This window comes from Crocodylus porosus, unplaced genomic scaffold (genome assembly GCF_001723895.1).
Source record: "Crocodylus porosus isolate Cpor-Errol unplaced genomic scaffold, CroPor_comp1, whole genome shotgun sequence".
NCBI lineage: Eukaryota > Metazoa > Chordata > Crocodylia > Crocodylidae > Crocodylus > Crocodylus porosus.
In genome coordinates this window covers 57071608-57076888 of record NW_017728949.1, presented here as the reverse complement: position 1 = coordinate 57076888, position 5281 = coordinate 57071608, and the positions used below count along the sequence as shown (strand labels likewise).

At 56.2% G+C, this 5281-nt stretch overlaps 1 protein-coding gene across 1 annotated transcript in view; it reads right to left on the bottom strand.

Moving 5' to 3' along the window:
• The window catches only part of MRAS (muscle RAS oncogene homolog), a 56036-nt gene extending 51396 nt beyond the window's left edge, over positions 1–4640 (bottom strand). The window contains exon 1 of the mRNA XM_019554129.1: positions 4564–4640. The gene's annotated coding sequence lies outside the window, so the exon portion shown is untranslated. The remainder of the gene's footprint in view (positions 1–4563) is intronic.
• Positions 4641–5281: the final 641 nt, after the last annotated feature.

Here is a 5281-nt window from a genome sequence, read left to right as displayed (position 1 = left end):
AAAATGACCCATCCACCACCACTCTCTGGGTGCGGCCCTCCAGCCAGTTGGTGACCCAATTGACTGTGTGGGTGTCGATACCCCCTCGTCCAAGTCACTGATGAAGATGTTGAACAGTGCGGGCCCGAGGACCGAGCCCTGGGGGACCCCACTGCCCACATCCCTCCGGGTCTAACATGACCCCTCCACCACCGCTCTCTGGGTGCGGCCCTCCAGCCAGTTGGCGACACGTCTGACCGTGCGGGTGTCGACACCGCAGCCCCCAGTTTCTTAATGAGAACGGGGTGAGAGACAGTGTCGAAGGCCTTCCGAAACTCCAGGAAGACAATGTCCACTGCTCCGCCTGCAGCTAAGGATTTGGTGACCGGGTCGTAGAAGGCCGCCAGGTCGGTCTGACAGGACCTGCCGCTGATGAACCCGTGTTGGTTGCCCCTAAGCATGATCTCCCCCGCTGGCCCCTCGTGGACATGCGCCAGGATAACTCTCTCAAAAAGACTATGGACTAACTGGCCTGTAATTTCCGGGTCCTCCTTCCTCCCCTTTTTGAAGATGGGAACCACATTGGCCCTCTTCCCGTCCTCTGGCCCCACACCAGAGCCCCACGAGTGCTCGTACGGCCGTGCCGGGGTCCCGCAATGACCGTGGGCAATTCCCTCAGCACTCGGGGATGGAGATCGTCCGGACCCGCTGATTTAAACACATCCAGTCCCTCCAGAAGTTCCCTGACTAGATCCTCCCTGACCCTAGGCCTGGGTCAAGGCCCAGAGGAAGCAAGGGACTTCATCAACATCCCAGAGGAGGCTGGTGGCAGATGGAAAAGGTGACCCAGGGCACCAGAGTCATAATCCACAACATTAACCTTCCTGCACCCTGCCTTCCCTGAGGATGGCAGAGGCCTTGCATACGAGGTACCGGGGCAGACTGGAGAAGAGGTGCAAGGAGGAACGACAGAATCGCACTAGCAGGCCAAGAATCAGGCTGGGCCAATTAATTCCCCTGAGAACGAATATTGCAGCCTGAGGCTTCGTACCAAGCCTGGAACTGGCCTCTCTTCAGTGGACTTGCTCTGAAAGCTTGGAGCAGTGCTTCTCAATCTTTTTAGGCTTTAGCCATTCCTTGAGGCCCCCTCAGGACATGCTGGCTCTTCATTTTCACTTTTTTGACTGCAGAAAAATAATATAGCAATGCTTCTGTTGCAAATAACTTAGATCACAACAGGTCACAATGCTTTTGACGCTATGGATTCCTATTCAAAACCTTTGGGGGTCTCTTGGGCATCAGGTTTGCACACCTAACAGTGCTAACACCTTGTGTCAGGAAGGATCTCAAGACAGCCCAGGATGCTGCGGTACACCAGCTGAGAACTGCCGGTTTAGAGGTTCGTCTTTGGAGGTGATACCGCCAGGTCTAGCCGTCGTTCCCAAATTGCACCATATTCTCAAGTGAAGGGGAAACAGTCTCTGGTTCCTAAATGCCATAGAGAAAGGCAGGGACTTTCCGACACACTGCTAGTTATCATAGTGATTCATTACCCTGCATCCATTTACACTTGCATCCAATGCTGCTCTGCCAACTGCAGCAAAAGCACAGGTATAGGCCCCTCTTCCTGCCAGCCCCAATGTGCCAACGCGTCTTTGTGCCAACAGGAGAAAAGTCCTTTTGTCTCTGTGCTGAACGATCCAGTTTTTCTCCCCACCTCCTTTTGCAAGGCTCAGCCCCTGTTCAACAACCCCTGCTGGAAAAGGAAGGCTTTGTTTCTGCAATATTCAGCTCCTCTGCAAAAAAAAAAAAAAAAGAAATCTTGACCTTGTGAAAACACCCACAAAGACTTCAATAGAAACTGCCTTTCACATAGTTCTAGAAAACAGACGCTGGGCCAACTTCACCCCAGCTGTAAATACTTGGGCTACACTGGCATCTCTCTCACGTGACATCTCTCACACCAGAGATGAACTCGGCCCCTTCTGCACCACCAGGCTCTGCGCTGTATTCGGTGGGATTCACTTGAACGGAGGAAGAAAATTAAAGTAATATCAGGAAGAGGGCTATTAATATCTGGTGTGAAGGAGGCCCCACTTCACACCACAACTGAAAGGGACGCCGACAACTTTCAGTTTTGGGAACCGAGTAACAGAAGAAACACAATTACTGGTTAAACGGCAGGGCCCAAATTGTTTTTACGAGTCCTTTTACATTTCCTCTATCTGGTTTGCATCTTCCAGAGGATCTGCATCTCAAGGGAGAAAGTGACTGAGGCCCTGGGTTTGGTGCAGCAGTTGTTCCTTGCAAATACTGCCTGAATGTTTTCCAGGTGACAGACATGGGATTTTCTAGCGGATGGTATCCATGGAAGGATGCAATAATCCTAACTCGAAATGAGAGTTGGTACAGTAACAAAACAAAACAAAAGAGGCGACTATCGTGGCCAGCTGACTTTGCCTGGAGTGATGATCTTAGGATATTATTTGTATCGAGGCCAGGCCTTCTGAGCCGAACCAGAGACTTGCCTCTCAGGCCCTGTGTCCAGGTAGCAGGCAGTCTGTGCCCCGAGGAGGTCACAGACTAAGTTTTCCTGCAACTATCAGACATATGTCGAGAAATCACCACCGTTAATACAACAGGCTTGTTTTATTGCACAGTATGATCTGATGGTTACAGCGGGGGGATCACTACATCGCACAGATCTGATGGTTATGGGGGGGTGGAGATCACTACATTGCACGGTATGATCCGCTGGTTACAGCGGGGGGATCACTACATTGCACAGTATGATCCGCTGGTTATGCGGGGGTAGGGATCACTACATTGCACGGTATGATCTGATGGCACCCAGTGGGGTCAGGGGGCTGGCTTAGTGTCTAGCTCCATCTCTAACCCTTCCTGCCTCACCGTATGCTGGTCACTTTAGCTTCTCAGTGCCTCGATTTCCCTGTGTGTTGTGTGGCGGCTGTTATGGCTTGCAGTCTTCCCTGAAGTGCTTTAAGACCTCTAAACAGAAAGCAGCACAGCTAGCTCACAAACATGAAGGGCTCAGGAAAAATCACCCAAAGGACCAGAGGAATTTTCCGCTCCATCTCAGGTTTCTTGTACTTTTGTCACAAGGCAAACAGGAATTGAAGCCAATTAACTGTACTATTAAATAAAGCCGAGCTCTTGGATAAGAACACTTTCCACTCCCTCCAAGACAAAACCTTTTCTCTCTCTCCAGCTCCCTTGCAGCCTGGCAAACCACGCTGGGCTTTAGAGCAATTGCATGAAAGGCCCCGTAAAGCAAGCAGCTTCCCAAAGTCTGCCATCGTCCAAACGCCAGCTGAAACGCACAGCACTGAAGCTGCGAATTCAGAGCCCAGGACACCCACAGGCTATTAGAGTTAATGATCTCTGGACAGCCAGACCTGCTGAAAAAAAAGAAATCAATGCTTGGGACTAATAGTTTGGTCTTGCTACAGCGAAACAGACTCTTTACTATCAGGCTTGAGGACAACGGGTCTCAACCTTTTCAGACTGGAAAACGTCAGATCTTAGTTTCCCCTCGATTTTTTAACTCCAGAAAGAAAACAGAGCAATTCTTGTGCTGCAAAGGTCTCAGGAAGCCCGTGGGAGGGAAGGGCGGCTTTTAAACGCTGTGAAGTCTCTGGGTTTACCTTGCGAGGCACGCTCCTGCACCGAACCGCCCTAACGCTGCCTGGCATCCTGTGGCACCCTCGAAAGGATCTCAAGGCACCCCGGGGTGCAGCAGCAGCGTACAAATATAAGAACTGCATTTACTGAGTGGGGCTGTAAGCCCGTGCAGCCCGGTGCGCTGCGTCACACGGGGGCAGAGAGCGGGTGCTGGGAGAGAAGAGCGAGCAGGACGCGACCAAGGTTTATTTCCACCGTTCCCCTCTCCCTTGCAGCCTCCAGCCTCGCAGGTCTCAAAAACTCGACTCGCGTCAGCGCCCCCCACTCCCGGGCTCAATTGCTACGGACGCTCCTTTCTTCCACGAATACGTCCAAACCCTCTGGGGATCTGGCTAAACTCTCAGCAGCCCTTCACTGGAAACGACCCCGAGTGAAAAAACTTCCTCGGGTCCATTTTTTCCAACCGCTGCCCGCTGGTTTCACGGCGTGACCCCCAGTCCTCGCCCGGCGAGAGAGTTGATCGCACGACCCCTGCCGACTTTTGCTTCGCCAGCTAGCCGCGCGTTAAACCCTCCCGACACAATCCCGGGCCAGACCCGGGTCCGCCACGTCCCGGGGCCGCGGCTCAGCCTCCTCCAGCGGGGCTCCCCCGGACTGGGCTGGGGGGCCGCCCCGGCTCCGAGCAGCGTTTCCCGGGGCAGCGCCCCGTGCCCTCGGAGGGCCAGCGGGCACCGTCCCAGCCCGCCACCTTCTCCGCTTTGTACCCGAGGGTGGGGTCCAACCCCTGCCCCGAGGGATGCGCTCCTCTCTCCCCGCAGCCCCACCCCTACGATGCCGCCGAGACCCCCCCGCCCGGCTGGGGGGGCATGGGGCAGCCCCACCCCAGCCAGGCTCTAGCACGGGTGGAAATGCCACCGGCCCCCCGCCCCGCGCTGCACTCACCCCGCGGCGCGCGGCCCCTTTAAGGCCCTCCAAGGCGGAGCAGAGCCGCCCCTCTGCCGGCGCCCGCGCTGCGCCCGCTTTATATGGCCGCGGCGGTGCTATTAATAGCGCGGCTCGGCTGGGGGGCGGGGCCGAGCGCGCTGCGGACCGCCCACAGGCGGGGGGGCGGCATTGCCCCCCCCCCCCGCCGCGCATTGGGCTCGTCCCGCGCGCCCCTGGGGCGCGTCCCGCGCGGACACACGTTCGCAACCCGGGACAGAGTTATCACAGGTCTTTTGCGCGGTGTAACTGCTGCCCGGGCGTCTCCACCCAGCACGAGGCTGGGGCGGTGCGGCAAGCGGGGGGTTTCAGCCCCGGCGTGCCCCGGACCGGTGGACCTCGCCACGGCCGGCGAACTCCGGCGCAGCAGTGACAGGCAGGCAGCCAACCCTTTTTTATGCCGGCCGTCCTCAGCTTCCAGCGTTTCGAGTTAGACACTTCGCACTTAACAACGTTTTTAAATTGAGGCCCGGCTTCCACTTTCGGACAACTCGACGGCGCTTGATGCGACGCCGCGCCGGCGAACGCGTCGGCTGCGTGGCCCGTCTCCCTGGAGAGCGTCTGTCCAAACTTTTCCCGGCGCTTTCTTCAAGAAAGCCGTGGAGGCTCCAGACAGACCTGCGGCCAGGGCTCCCGAGACGCCTGCGGCCAAGAGCCCTTCGAAAACTGCACCTAGAGC